This window comes from Lutra lutra, chromosome 12 (genome assembly GCF_902655055.1).
Source record: "Lutra lutra chromosome 12, mLutLut1.2, whole genome shotgun sequence".
Classification (NCBI taxonomy): domain Eukaryota; kingdom Metazoa; phylum Chordata; class Mammalia; order Carnivora; family Mustelidae; genus Lutra; species Lutra lutra.
Genome location: NC_062289.1, coordinates 23,530,926 through 23,546,706, shown reverse-complemented (window position 1 = coordinate 23,546,706; position 15,781 = coordinate 23,530,926). Strand labels below are relative to the sequence as shown.

The 15,781-nt window shown below is 41.9% G+C and overlaps 1 pseudogene; it reads left to right on the top strand.

Moving 5' to 3' along the window:
• Positions 1–3,056: 3,056 nt before the first annotated feature.
• LOC125082263 (G2/mitotic-specific cyclin-B1-like) lies at positions 3,057–5,498 on the top strand (annotated as a pseudogene).
• Positions 5,499–15,781: the final 10,283 nt, after the last annotated feature.

Here is a 15,781-nt window from a genome sequence, read left to right as displayed (position 1 = left end):
GTTCACAGTGGAAAACAACATCACCTCCTTTGACTTAAATCTTTCAGCGATGTATGAAGATGGATATTGAGGAAGAATCAGTCCTTGATTAGCAATTTGCTTTGGATACTATCTACAATCTGCTGTACGGTAGCCTTCAGTTAAATTTTTATTGTTTCTGTCAGTCAATCAGGAATATTGGGTTTACCTTCCCAGAAGACTCATTTTTTCTTTGGTGCAAAATAGGGCGATGAAAGAAAACCACCGGGGATGGGTGTGTAAGGGAGGAAGGCACCGGAAAGCCAAAGGGCAAGGGGTCATGTCTAGATTGAGCACTCTCACTCCAGATTGCCTTTCGGATGGTGATGTGTCATCAGCCTTTATTAATGATATCCTCTAGTTCCAGTTGTTCCTTGAATCATAAAGAGGAGCCTGAGTCAGCACCTCCCTACATACCCCTGGGAAAGAGACCCCAACCCATAAGCCAGGCCTTGCAGGTGTTTGGCGAGGGCGTCTTACTAAGGGGGAGGAGCTGGCAACCTCTGTATTCTTGGTGAAAACACACCAAAGTGAAAACACAATGAAGCACAAGACCACGAACTCTCGGTGGGATTATTGGAGTCAGTGTGGCTTCCTCCCAATCTGGTACTTACTCTGGGGTTTGGGTTGTCCTTCCCATTTCAGAAAATGAGAAGCTAAATTCCATAAAGTTCATGCAAGTGTTCAAATACCTTTAGAAGTCAGGGCACACCACGTTGCAGGACATGGGGTAGCATTATTTTGTTCTTTGTTCTTGTTATTCACAATGGTCCCTCTTTGTGTGTTCAAATGCCTAGGGAGTCCCTGACAGGGCTGACCTGTGTCTTGGCAGAAGCTGCCTGAGCTGAGTTGTCAGAGCAGCAAAGAAGTCCCTCCCTCCCCATGCATGCCACCCAGTGAACGGCCCACAGCTGGAATTCACTGGCTCAAATATGGTTTGGCCTAAGGTTCCAGATTTTGTTGAAGCGCCTCTAGGGGGAGTCAAATCTCATTTTATGTGGTGTGTGTGCTTTTTGTGAAAATAGAATGTAGTGCTGTGCAAATTGTAATAACGCTCTGCAAATGTTTGCTGATTTTTCACCTGGGAGTGTGACCTAAGTGGCTAGATCCTCTTCTATAATACAGATTCATCACTGGGAAATAGCTGCTCAAGGTCTACCCTCTTACATACTCTCTTTTATCTAAGTGTGGTCATGTGACAGAGTCCTGGCCATTAAAATGTAATTGGAAATCGCACTGGGTCCCCGTGCCAGGGGAGGACTCCAGGTACATGGAGACTAGCAAATATCATCACAAAACCAGCCACCAGGTAAAGAAGCCCAGACATTTCTGACCATTGCATCTTCGGGTCAGAATTGCAAGGAGCACGTGGTGTATTAGCTGCTGGGAAAGACTCTGTGACTATGGGGACTGATGCCCACTACTGAACCTGATCTTGCCCTAATCTTTTCTATGTGATTAAAGCACCCCATCTAGTGCTTGCCTGGAGGTAAGTGGATGGCAGCAGGAAAAACAGAAACTGGCTCTATAGCTGATGCCATATGCATCAAAGGAGTTGAAGCTTTTGAAAGAAGGAGGCAAATAATCTGCAAGCCGCAGTGCTGAGCAAGGAGGCATCTCCCTGATGCTCAAGTCGGTGGGACACAAGACAGAGGAGGGAGGATAGCCACAGCTTGAGGGGGGTGGCGGAGAAGGAAGACTTAGATCAGGGCAATAATGAAAAGGAAATTAAGATCTGAGAAGGGATGTCCATGCAGGGTCCATCTGGTTTCCTATATTTTTGTCAAGAGAGTAATTTGAATTTGGGGAGTTCTATCCTGGGTGATTTCCATATTAGGAGGTACATCCTCCCCCTCCAAAACACAGAAGGACATTTGGAGGTTAGGGGAGCTGGTGGGCCCCTAAGGAGCACAGACCTACTCGATCTGATTTATGCTTCTCTGGTTAGGTTTCTGTAGAAAAGTTTTGATATTTGCAAAGAAAATTGGAGTGTGCACAATAATTTTCTCCATTAAAAACTGAAAAAAAATATATAGGTTTCATCTACTTCTGTAGGCTGGTTTGGGAATCCAGATATACAATGAAAACAAGGGTGTGTGTGTGTGTGTGTGTGTGTGTGTGTGTTTAGTACACGGTGGGTAGCCAGGGGGTTGGAGTTGCTCTTAAAGGAGGCCAGAGTTTGCTTCTAGGCGCCAATATTTGGTAGCAGTGTAATTTTGTACAAAAAACTAACCTCTTTGAGCTTGTTGTTCTTATCTATAAAATAACATTGATAATCCAACGTACTTTATAAGGTTGTGACGATTCAGTGAAATAATCCATACACAGCATATGACATGGTGTCTGGCATATGGTGAACATATTATTGTTGCTATTTTGCTATTACTTTGAAAGGAATTCTGCATTACACATTATGCCAAATAGACCTTGGGCCATAGCTTTTGCGTTAGCAAGTATGTTTGCATTTAAGAAAAACAGACCGGCAGTGTCTTTGTAGTCAGGGGACTGCTGCACCTAATGGGGCCTATCAATTAGAGGGTAGCCCAGGACTCTGAGAAGCCTCAGCAACCCTATTTATAAATGGACAGTGAGGCACGGAGTCATAAAATGTTTTATGGGAAAACCCATGAAAACTTCAAGTCTTCTATAATACTGATTAAGAATAATTTAAATCATTCATATTTTAGTGGGAAACATCAGTGGCTATGAGTTAATCAATTTCAAATTGATTTTATTTGTGTAAAATCGGCATTTTAGAAGGTGAATTGATTGCTCACAGTTACGTTTTCCAATGTGGAATTATTGCAATATTAGTAGTAAATGCACTCTGATTGAATCTCTACCATTAATCAAATATTCCCAAATTGAACTCCTCATAATGTCTTATAAGATTAAATAAAAAGACCCAGAGGATACTGGCTGCTTTTCAAGGCCTCAACCAAGGATGAGGAAATGGTGATTCTAGAGGACATTTGCTACTTTTTTTTTTTTTTTTTTTGGCTGCCTGGAGTCTGAAACCCCATTTATGTTGGAGTAATCCCCCACCTGATGAGTGGGGGAGGAGGTAGAATCCTTTCACTAGAGAAGGTGCAGGGCAACAAGCTGAAAGGCCACATGTGTCCCTAGTCTCCCCTGGAGCTAGAGTGGGTGTGTGGCTGAGGTTCAGTCAATCAGACACCCCACCCCAGACTTTGAATTGTTGCTAGTGAAGCACAGAAGGAGGCAGTGGAGAATCCATTCTGGCCGCAGAGATCAAAATGGTGGGAGCAGCTCCAGGTGTAAGGCTGGTAGAGAGGCAGGGCAAGGAGGCTTCAGGGTTCTTTAGCTGTAGCAAAGTCAGTTGCTCTAAGTAGGATGACCATACATCTCATGTTGCCTAGGACAGCCCCAGTTTATGCCTGGGAACCTCCTCATGCTCCCACCAGCAAATATACTAGCCTACTCACAGTTTACCCATTTACTTAACCCTCTTTCCATTTATAGTGGACTGTCTATGTGCTTAGTCCAGACCCTTCACATGTGCACTGGATCCCACCCCCTTACCCCAACTCGAAGCTATTGCTTCTTTGATTACGCCCACTTGCTCCAGTAGCATCAAACATTTTCCCTCTGGTGGATCACTCCTGCCCTTTTTGGCTTGTGCTTTCTGCTTTAACATGGAAGGGCCAAAATGATGGCGTGTGTGTGTATGTGTAGGCGAGAGCTATCTATGAATCTTAGTATTAATTCTCCAAGGCCTTAACTGTAAAATCAATTGAAATCAACAGATATTTATTTATAATCTATCAAATGCATATATATTTAGTAAGGAGTAATGAGGCTTTAAATCAATCTAGGTGCTTATCCTAGTCCTAGATTATCAAAAGAAGTTGAGATATAAAAGACTTTTACTCGCTATCTGCATAACTATGTCTGTCCCTGCCAGGCTAAGTAACCAATTTTGGATTAAAAAATAGTTAAGTGCCGGCGTGCTGCGGAGGAACGGCTGTTGATCTGTGCGCGGTTCAGGTCCCCGGCTGGATGGTGACTCCCGTGCTCTGCTTCTCCCCACTGAGCTGCTGCCTGGTGAAGAAGAAGCCATGGCACTCCGGGTCACCAGGAACGCAAAAGTTAATGTGGAAAATAAGGCGAAGATCAGCATGGCAGGCACAAAGCACGTGCCTCTGGCCACGACTGCGGCCTCCAAGCCCGGGCTGAGGCCGAGAACAGCCCTCGGAGACATTGGTAACAAAGTCAGCGAACAACCACAGGCCAAATTGCCTCTGAAAAAGTAAGCAAAAACTTTGGTGCCTGGAAAAGTTATTGCTAAAAAACTACCTAAACCTCTGGAGAAGGCACCCGAGCCTGTGCCAGAACCTGAGCCAGAACCTGAGTCCGTTAAAGAAGAAAAACTTTTGCCTGAGCCTATTTTGGTTGATACTCCCTCTCCAAGCCCAATGGAAACATCTGGATGTGCCCCTGCAGAAGAATATCTGGGTCAGGCATTCTCTGATGTAATTCTTGCAGTGAATGATGTGGATGCCAAAGATGGAGCTGATCCAAACCATTATAGTGAATATGTGAAAGATATTTATGCTTATCTGAGACAACTTGAGGAAGAGCAAGCCATCAGACCAAAATACCTACTGGGTCGTGAAGTCACTGGAAACATGAGAGCTATCCTTATTAACTGGCTAGTACAGGTTCAGATGAAGTTCAGGTTACTTCAGGAGACCATGTACATGACTGTTTCCATTATTGATCGGTTCATGCAGAATAATTGTGTGCCTAAGAAGATGCTGCAGCTGGTTGGTGTCACTGCCATGTTTATTGCAAGCAAATATGAAGAAATGTACCCTCCAGAAATTGGTGACTTTGCCTTTGTGACTGACAACACTTACACTAAGCACAAAATCAGACAGATGGAAATGAAGATTCTAAGATCTTTAAATTTTGGTCTGGGGTGCCCTCTACCCCCACATTTCCTTCGGAGAGCATCTAAGATCTGAGAGGTTGATGTTGAGCAACATACTTTGGCTAAATACCTGATGGAACTAACTATGTTGGACTATGATATGGTGCACTTTCCTCCTTCTCAGATTGCAGCAGGAGCCTTTTGCTTAGCACTGAAAATTCTTCATAACGGTGAATTGACACCAACTCTACAGCATTATCTATCATACACTGAAGAATCCCTTCTAAGTGTTATGCAACACCTGGCTAAGAATATAGTCATGGTGAATCGTGGACTTACAAAGCACATGACCGTCAAGAACAAGTATGCCACATCTAAGCACACAAAGATCAGCACGCTGGCACAGCTAAATTCTGCACTAGTTCAAGATTTAGCCAAGGCTGTGGCAAAGGTGTAACTTGTAAACATGAGTTGGAGTACTATAATAACTGCAAATAAAATTGGCACCATGTGCCATCTGTACATACTATATGTTACCTTTACTGACTTGTAATAAAGTTTGTGGTCCTTTTTACTTATACCTTAACTCATTTGAATGTCACTACTTTCCTACTTGAGGATAACCTAAAAGTTGTGTTAAAGGTATGGTGGGGAGTATAAAAAGTGCTTTCAGTTTATTGAGACCCAACTTACATATATAATTGTCATTCGTGTGGTTCTTGTTTTATGTATTTGGCTTTCACTTTCTTAATATGGATTACTTTGGTCATGAAGGCATTTAAAGCCCTTCTGTAGGGCATACATACAGCCCTGTAAGCTCTGTCGTCTTGGAGAATATGCAGCCTCTTTCGGCTTAAAAGCCTGCCACCTCACCTTTAGACACTCCCCTCCCTGTTTTCTGTTTCTTCTGGTGGCTGCTGCCATAATTCCAAGAAGTTTTTATTTCTACCACTATTTCTTAAATTATCAACTTTAGTATCATTTTTTTCACCTGCAGAAATAAGAACTTTGTATTTTAAACATACTTTTTCATTGTTGATCAAATAAAAGTAGATCCTCAAAACATAAAAAAAAAATAGTTAAGTTCCATAAGAACTATCTCTGTCTTTGAATTCGTTTGCGGGTATCCTGCGTGAAATGCTAAAAATAAAGGACACAACCTGGGGAGATAGCCCTACCTGAATGGCTAGGACTTGGGGTTAGAAAAGTCTGGTTCTCCTGGAGAAGTAGAGCTTCTCCTGGCCAGTCCTAAGTGGGGTCAGTGCTAAGCTGTGGGTGGTTTTGATCGAAGGGCTGTGGTCTGGTTAAAATTGTTCTGCACGCTAGGCAGACCTCAGCTTTGTTAGAAGCAGCCATTGGTCCTCCAAAGTGGCTGCACCATTTTACACTCCCACAAGCAAAGTAAGAGGGTTCCACTTACTCCCCCTCCTTGTCAGCACTTACATTGTCAGTCTAGGATTTTAGCCATTCTGATGGATATGGAGCAGTGTCTTATGTGGTTTTAATTTGCAATCCCCTGGTTAGTGGTAACACTGAGCACCTTTTCATAGGTTTAATGGTCATTTGTATCGCTTCTTCTGTGAAATGCCTGCTAAAATCTTTTGCCTACTTGGTATTGAGTTGTTTGTCTTATTATTATTGATTTGGAGGGTCCTTTATATATTCCGGATACAAGTCCTTCACCATGTGTAAGCCAGGAATACTTCTGAATGCAAATAACAGATCTTGGGGGTGCCTGGGTAGCTCAGTCATCCAGTTAAGTGTTTGACTCTTGATCTCAGCTCAGGGTCATGAGTTCAAACCCTGCATTGGGCTCCATGCTGGGCATAGAACCTACTTAAAAAATTAAAATAAATAAAGTAATCAAATAAACAGAATGTGACTAGTGGTGACTCCAGCAATAGCAACATTGATTACCTGGTAGAAGGTCTAGAGTCAGGCAATCTGTGGCTTACTAAGCAGATCTGCCATCCTTAGCAGGTTGGCTCTTCGTACCTGTGCTTGCAACATCATGGTTGCAAGAGGGCTCTCATTGCTTCAGGCACTATGCCTGCCCGGAAAGGTAAGGAGCAGAGGGGTCATCCAGGGAGGCGATAGGAAGTGGTCCTTGTATGATGCTCCTCCTTTCAATGGAGATAAAATTACTTCTCAGAAGTGCTCTCAAACACCCTTTTATTTCTATCGTTTTAATTCTTTTAGTTTCTTATTGGCCAGAGTTAGGTATCCTACGTACATACAACAGGGAGGCTGGGAAGATGAGCATTAGGCAATGGGTCACTACCCTACAGCCATGCCTGGATCAGTCAGTCATGGTTGGTGCACTGGGGCTGGGCACACTGCAGGAACACAGGCACTATAAGTCAGAAGAGAGGGATAGCTGCTGGGTAGGTACCTGACGTGTCAATATTAAAACACCCAAAGCTCTATGTTCCTCTCTGCTGTGGTGGGGAGGGTGTCTGGAAAATTCTGAGAGGCCGTGGTAAACTTATGGACAACATAAATTCAGGAAAAAAAAAATAGAAAACCAACTCCTTTTTTTAAATTTAAATGCATAAAACAACAAGAACACAAACTCTCATTAAATACCTGATCTCAGAAAAGCCCTACTGGCTTGAAGACCTGAATCGAGTTGTTAGTTGTGGTCACATTTTATTGCTGCAACAGGAAGACCGAATTCATGACTACATTGTTCAGGGAACAAGGCCTGAGTCTACTGAGTGCTGAGGGCAAGTGGGTATTAAGGGGCCCTGCCTCTGAGGGGTCTCCTCTGAAAGTTGAGCCTGAGGCAAGGATGTTTTAGGAAGTATATTTGGGAAGTGATCCCAGGAAGGAGTGAGGTGCTGGGGAGAGTGCACTGGAGGGGGGAAGGCAATGCAAACGCAACAATAAACAAACATGGGTCGTTTCTGTGGGCACCTGGGCTTGATTCACTGGGAGCCTCTGAGGAACTGCATAGAACACATGCAGAATTATTCTGTATGTGCGGCCCTTGAGCTGATTACTTTAAGTGTCCCCATGACTGTGTTATTTATGCAAATTTATCCCCCCCCCCAGTTTCTGAATCAGAATGTCTAGAGGGGAGGGGCCCAGGATATTATATTAACGAGCTCTTCAGGTGACTGTGCACATTCACATTTGAGAACCAGAGGTCTGCTCTCCGGACAGCGCATTTATCCGTCGTCTCACATCCCTAGTGATAAACCCTGAGGAGAAGGGAGCTGGGGGAGATTGGAGGGGAGACAAACCTTGAGAGACTGTGGACTCTGAAAATCAATTTGCGGGTTTTGGAGGGGAGGGGGTGGAGGATGGATGAGCCTGGTGGTGGGTATTAAGGAGGGCACGTATTGCATGGAGCACTGGGTGTGGTGCATAAACAAGGAATATTCTGGAACACTGAAAAAAAATTAAACAAATAAAAATTGGAAAAAAAAAAAAAGCAACCTAAGGGGTTAACTCCCTTCTACCTTAAGATTGCTCCTGCACCCAGGCTTCCCTCACCACGGGTCAGACAAGCCCATGGTAGAAAGCAAAAGGTTTTCAGTATAGTGGAGGCAGGGTCTGTCCAGGGACATTGACAGCGTGCTAGTTTCCAGCAACGGCTGGAGAAAAGGGGGCCAAAAGATTGTGGCCCAAGAGACATCCGATCCAAGAGAGAATAAGAACAGGCCAGTTTAGATTAGGCTCTTTCACGACCTGAACTTTATGGAGGAGGCCAGAAAATCACTTTCTAAGGCATTAAGCTCTTTATAAAGGGCCTTAAGCTCCTAGAAGGAAATATACCGCATAATTGCATAGGACTTTAGTGTACAGAAAACATTAACAGGACACATGAGAAACAGTAGCTATTTGTGCTGTAGAATATCCTCGAGGCAGGTAGAGTATTTCTATCTGTTGAAAGTGGCCTCAGCGGTGTCTCCCTATTGGGATCAAGTTAAAGAAAATGGATTTTTCAATTTATTGGGGAAGAGATTCATCTAAACAGAAGGTATTCATCAGCCTTCCTTCGATTTCTTTGGGAATTTAATTCTGTGTAGATTTCTAATTTCTTTGATCTCAGGAGAACGACTTCTATACCAGCCACTGGTTCCCCTCCAGTTTTCTCCTTTCTCCCTGGACCCTACAAATGTCACTGGTGGTCATGATCTGATTTAGATTATTTGAAGACAGGAGAAAAATAGCTTGTCGAGACTAGAATTAATGTGGGCTTGGTGGGGCAGGGATGATTAACTGGAGCTTGGAGTCCTTTGTAAGTGATGCTTGATTCAATACAAGACACCTCAGATTTTGATTCAGAAATACCAATAAGCTGGAGAGGCTGTAAGGTGAGCTGGAAAGATATATAGAGAGAACATATCTGTAGGCTTTTTCTGCTATGGGTGGGAGGTACTTTAAAACTCAATTTAAAAAATGATAGCCATTGCAATTTGGAATTTCAGAGTTCATGTATGTAGAGATTTCCCTGGGGGAAAATGGTCAACTTTTCCCTTATTTTCACTGCTGTAGGGCTTCCATTCCAGTGCACCTCTCCTAAACACCAGGTGTCTCTGGTGATGACACTTGGTGCATTTCTATTGGTGGCTCCTGAAAGAGTCCCCTGCACAGCTCATGGCAGGAGCTGACTTAGGGTCTAATAAGAGTGATAGTGATTTTCCAGCTTCCTTTGAAAGAACAGATGGAACAAGTAATTCTCCATTGAAGGAAAACTCTTACAGTCATCATCCTAAAATGTACCTTTTCTCATGTTCCCACTCAGTTCTAGAATCTACATCTCTCATAGAATGGCCCAGATGCCAGCCTAGGCCTCTGCCCCCAGGATATAGCCAAAATGAAATCCAAACTTTGCACATTATAGGGGCCCAATAATGCCCATGTTCTTTGAGCTGACACAGAGGATGGGACTGTCACATCAGATTCACACCAATCAGAAAGTCTCACCCAGTATTCAGCTGTGTTAATTTGTTTCTAGGATACAGGCAATTAAGAGGTAAGAGAGCTCTGGGGCATCAAGAATGGTTCCCCAGGTCCTTCCTGGGGAAGGCTGGAGAAGTCTCTCTGGCCCAAAATAGATAAGGTCTCCAAGGGCGATCTCCATTTTTCTCTGTAGAGAATGGTACAGATCAAGTGCCAATCTCTAGGAGCCAGACTTCACACCCAGGTTCTGCCTAGTATTGGTGATCCTTAGCCAAGACGTCCTGCTAAGGACATTTCAGAGATGAAATCTCTTTCCCAGCTGTTTGTCCTGAGTTTTGAACTTCTCTTTAGGAGGCCCTTAGATCTGCTACTGTGTCCCTTCTCTGGCTGGCCTCCTTGAAGTGGTCGACATGACTTAGAACTATAGTCAGAGATGAGTATCATCCTTTTTGTTCTGCTTATCACAATGGAGGCAAGTCAATTTTCAGATGGACCATTCATTCTCAAATGAAACAAACAGGGACATACAGGGGAAACATTCGAAACAAGAAGACAGGTTTGCAAAATGCAGTTTTCTGGAATTGCCTCTTGCTTCTCACTTTCAGGCTCCCGGGCTCTTTTACCTCTCCAGTGCTCACCTAAGAAACAGAGTTCACCACCTCTAAACTCCAAGGCTGTCTTCCTCCATAGCGCCATCTTGCCTCCATATTCATGGATCCATCAAATGGCCTGCAGGTCTAATAGTGTGGGTTCTGCTCCCTGGGCCCCTCAATGCCTTAGAGTCAAGGGAGCAGAGTCTCCCACCCTGCTGTCATTTGTCTAGGGCTATGTGGCCACTAGGAGGTTGTATTTCTAAGGAGCAATCCTCTTTCTCTATCCTTGGGAAATCTGTTGAGATTGAAACAATGAATGACCTCAACATTCCAATGCCACACTCCCTGTATACAGGGAATCCCTTAGAACCTAAAGAGGCCCAACAGTTTTATGCTAAAATAAAAATCAAACACCCAGAGCTACTGTGGGAAAGACTTTATCTGGAGATCCAAACATTATATTCTCCGAGTAATAAAATTATTCTAAAAGAATTAGAAATTATTTTCTCTGTTTTAAATCATACCATTGCCATAACTCATGATTCATTTTATAGTCTAGTCCCCCAGGCTGTGATTGATCACTCTATGATTCTACAGTTGTTCAATCTGACAGATATTTTGGTGGGCAAATGCTCTTTTTGAATATAATCATGAAAATATAATTTATCCTTCTCATTCCTTAGTTTTGCACAAAAGTCAATTACAAAACTGGACTGGATCTCAGCTCTGCTTGGTTCCAAGTTTGGCTTGAAGTTTAGTTAAAATGTTACCCACAGAGACCCATACTAGCAGTAATAATTAACAACTATCCCAGATACTTTGGAGAGGGTTAATAAGTCTTACCAATCACTTACTCCCCAGTGTGAATTAATGTATTTTATCCTTTCTTTATGGTGGGTTTGAAGGAAGAAAGGACAGTGACTGAAGACCATTAACCTATCGCCTTCTTGATGTTGTCATCACTACTTATCATGATGCCTTTCATTTACAATCACATTCCAAAAATAAAACTTCATGAGCCCCTCAAAATATTATTGATGTAGCTTAAAGACTTCTCTCTTTCCCTTAGTAGGTTAAGAAAGCAGCTTTTCCCCTTTTGAATTCATGACAGAGGGTGATGAAGATATGAATTCTGATTTCTTCCCAGCATCTCAACCTGGGAATAGGATTTCTAGAAATGTGTTGTTTTTATATAGATCCCAGCAGATCAAAATATTTTTCAGATCTCATAGATTACAGTAGAACATGATTTTTATGTTGAGAATTTCCTGTAACTACTTGAGGCTAGGTCTGTTCTGGGAGACCCACAGCTTGGCCTCCCAGGGGGACATGCAGGGGAAAACACCAATAGTGAGAATCCCAGACACTCCTGAGCACAGGCCCCAAGATGCCCAGCCCATAAAAGTATCAGGAACCCTAAATCCTATTGGCAAAATTTCATCATTGTCTATTCAATTCCTGGTGGGACAGAAGGGAGGACCTCGGTCATCAGGAAATAAGGAGAATTCTGTCTTGAAAAACACTGATGGGGTAAGACATTTCTGCAGAGACCCCAGATGATAAATTGTGCTGAATTTGCAGCCAGGATCCGGTCCCATTCATTTCCTGGTCAACCACAACCAGGAATCAATCCATTAGGGGAGATTCCATAGATTATAGGCTGGGTGGGTGGGACTGCACATGAGCAAGGAACAGAGCTATACTTCTGTTGGCTGATGTCTGTGATGAATGCATGAGGTCTAAAGGCAGACTAGAGAAAAGAAGGTGATAATGGAAGGGATATTTGCACCTTTCTGGGCCTGCTCCAGGAAGCTTCTCTCTTCCGGTTCCCAAGGAGAAACCACCAGCACCTCAGTTAATACTTATATTCTACAATAACTTGAATATAAACAGAAAAGTTGCTTGTATGCCACTTTTTGTTTAACCTCTTGGCAAACACAACATTCTGTTTTTAAACATCATTTGTAACAATTAGGTGAGTCTCCAGAAGTTTTGTTTCCAAACTCAGGGATTCTCTCAAAAATATTCACTAATTTTGAACTTCTGAAAGTTTAGTTCCAAGAAAAAAGTGAACATACTAGGGATCAGGGGGGGGGGGGGGTGGGAATGGAAAAAAGAGGGACAAAAAATAGGTGAAAGGGATTAAGAGGTGCAAACTTCCAATTATAAGTAAGTCCTGGAGATGAAAATTATAGCATAGGGGATATAGTCAATAATATTGGGGTAACTTTATAATGTGGTGGATGGAAACTATATGTCTGATGAGATTTTTGTGATGTATGTAATTTTTGAGTCATGATGTATACCTGAAACTCATATAATAATATTGTATATCAACTATAACAAAAAAGTTAAAATTTTTTTAGAAGGACAGTAACATTAAATGCAAGATTACTAACATGGATCCTATTATAAGGGTGTATTTTTACTCTCAATGACTCTTAGGAGGCAGTATTTACAGGGAAAAAGAATTCTGGGCTCTAAGTCCATTGGTTGTGTCATACCTTCCTAACCAGCTGTGTGATCATCTTACCTGAGTCTTAACTTCTTTATTTGTGAAAGATGGAACTGGACTGTAGGGTCACAGGAACCCCCTTCTTTTCTCACATAGTAAAAATCCAGATAATTCATTTCACTTTGGATTTTTAAATAACAACATACATTTTGAAAAGGTATTATGTTTAATTTAGTTTAACCTTAAGAAAAATTCCTGGTTGTATTTAGTCCATTAATTTAATTTCAGTTGAGCAAAACTTCTTAGCTAGGGTATGTCCTTTTGGTTTCACATAACCCTTGACTTGGATAGTATCTGATTAGGCATGATACTTCACCATGCGAATTAGGGTGGACCTGTTGGAGTCATTAGGCACTTAGGGTTCCCTTCAAACAAGCCAGAAGTCTAGTCTGTTCTCTCATCCAAACCTTTATATACCTGGATTGGCTCTGGTGTTATGTATCAACTTCTAGAGTTCACCTCCCGTGACACTGAAGGCAAGGACAACAAGACATCTGTCATTCTTTCCCATTTACTGACTTAACCTGTGATGACACTGGAACAGAACCAGGGCATATCTTTCCAGAGGACATGTACCATATTGGAAGATAAATCAGCAGATTAGCTTTGTGGCATGTACGCCTCCTAGAGGAGAAAACATTGCCCTCTTTTCTTCCATGATACCATTTACCAATGACAAAAAGCCAGGCAGGCTTTGTGAATGAGGGGGCTCCTCGGGATCCATTAGAGGAGAGAGAACTTGGCTGGAAGTTAGATCAGATCCGTTGCCCTAATTGATGGGGCAACTTGAAAAACTCCCTTCTTATGCCTGAGCCCAAGGTGGTGTGTTTGTTTCCCCATCAAATAGATGAGTAAGTTAAGAGAATTTCAACATTTTCCTAACTAGAATTTTCCTAAGAGTGTTACACTTGAAGAGTTGCGGGAAATGGTGTATGAAACAATGTTTAACAAAGCTTTTTTTTTTTTTCCTGTTTACTGCTAGTCTCTACTATGAAGATGTGCTTTTGATCCTCTAATAAGGGAATTAAAATGAAGGTTTCCTCAAATTTATTTGAAAATGACTTTTTTTTGTTTTTTTTTTTTTTGAGAAGCATCTTATGACATTAGTGTTCACCAAACTTCTTTCAGCTTTATGAATGTCATCATGAAACAGTGAACTAATTATTTTAGAAGAAGGGTAGGAACGCCCATTAAACCCAATACCCTTAAGGCCTCAATGAAGATCTACATTTTGGGGGGAAGCTATTCTGCAGTTCACTGTTTTCCAACAGGAAACTTCTACTCCTCTCAATGGAGAGAATATTGTCTATGACCCACTAAAAAGAGAATTATCAAAGTGCTTCCAAATAATTTGATGCAAGTTTCCTTGACTTTTATTGGTTCTCTCACTTCCATATGATGATTCCCCCCCCCATTTTCTGAACTACTACCTAATGTTAAAGTCAAAACATGAAAATCTGAACATATGAAAATTAAAAATGAGAGAAAAGATATTCATACAATGGAATATTCTTCATTTTAAAAAAATGGTCCTTCCCAGAGTTTATTTTAAAGAGAAAGAAAGTTGCAGACCCTGAAGGACATTCAACAATCTCATACTTCTCTCTAAGATCTATAATATTTATTAGTTTTTTTGTAACCTTAACATTTAAAAGTACTTTTTTGATGCCTCTGTTTACACTTCAATTGAGATCTTGATTCCCTTCCCTAACCCCACTGGACACCAGTGGGCTGATCTAGCATCTCTAACCTTAGAAATGACACACCTCCTCTTTCACTCTGCTAGTGGCCCCCTCCTGAGACACCCTGCTGGTCAGAGAGGATTTACCCACCAGCAGGGGACCACTGGTTAATGATAGACAAGTTCCCAGTTAAAATCTCATTGTCCATTTCTCTAGTCTTGCTTGTAGCTTGGAGACTTATTTATTTACTTTTGGAGATTATCATCCTTCATCAAAAATTAATCTTTAGATATCATTTTTTTTTATCATGCATCTGAAACATATATTCTATTCTGTCAGCTGTTCAAATGGCTGAGACTTTTCCTCCCTGGGTTGGGAAAAAGGTTTCTATTTCAGACAGTTACAATGAATCAAGATGTACACAAACTTGATTTTAAAGGTGTTTCCTGCCTTGTTAATCCAATCATTATGAAGACAAAGGAACAGTTGGATTGTTGCCATGTTGGCAAAAAGCAGTAGCTTTCTTGTAAGGGTGATTTGCCCGTTCAGGCATATTTAGGCCACTTAAATGCTTATCTTTGTTAGTCAATGGACTGGGAAGTCTTTATCCTTATCATGAATGATGTAGTTGAAAGAAAGTCTCAGCTCTAAATGGAGATGTTCTTTTCAGGGCAAGATAGTTTCTTTATTTTTCTCTTCTCTCTTCTCTTCTCTTCTCTTCTCTTCTCTTCATTTCCATCCTTTCTTTTTCTTTTCTTTTCTTTTCTTTCTTTCTTTCTTTCTTTCTTTCTTTCTTTCTTTCTTTCTTTCTCTCTTTCTTTCGATTTTATGTATTTGAGAGAGAGAGAGTGGGTGGGAGGCAGGGGGAGAGAAAATCTGAAACAGACTCCTTGCTGAGCCGGGAGCCCAACATGGGGCTCAATCCCATGACCAGGAGATCATGACCTGAGCCAAAACCAATTCTGATGCCTAACCAACCCTGCCACTCAGGTGCCCCTGCAAGGTAGTTTCTACTGGGTTGCTGGATATTTTAACTTCTAGACCTAACCAACAGCCTGGTATGTTCCCCTAGAAGATTCACTCTAAAATATTTCTTCAGTCCCTCATTAGGTAGAATTTCATATCCTTGATGATTCTTTTTTGGATGATGGATGGGTAAACAATGCCC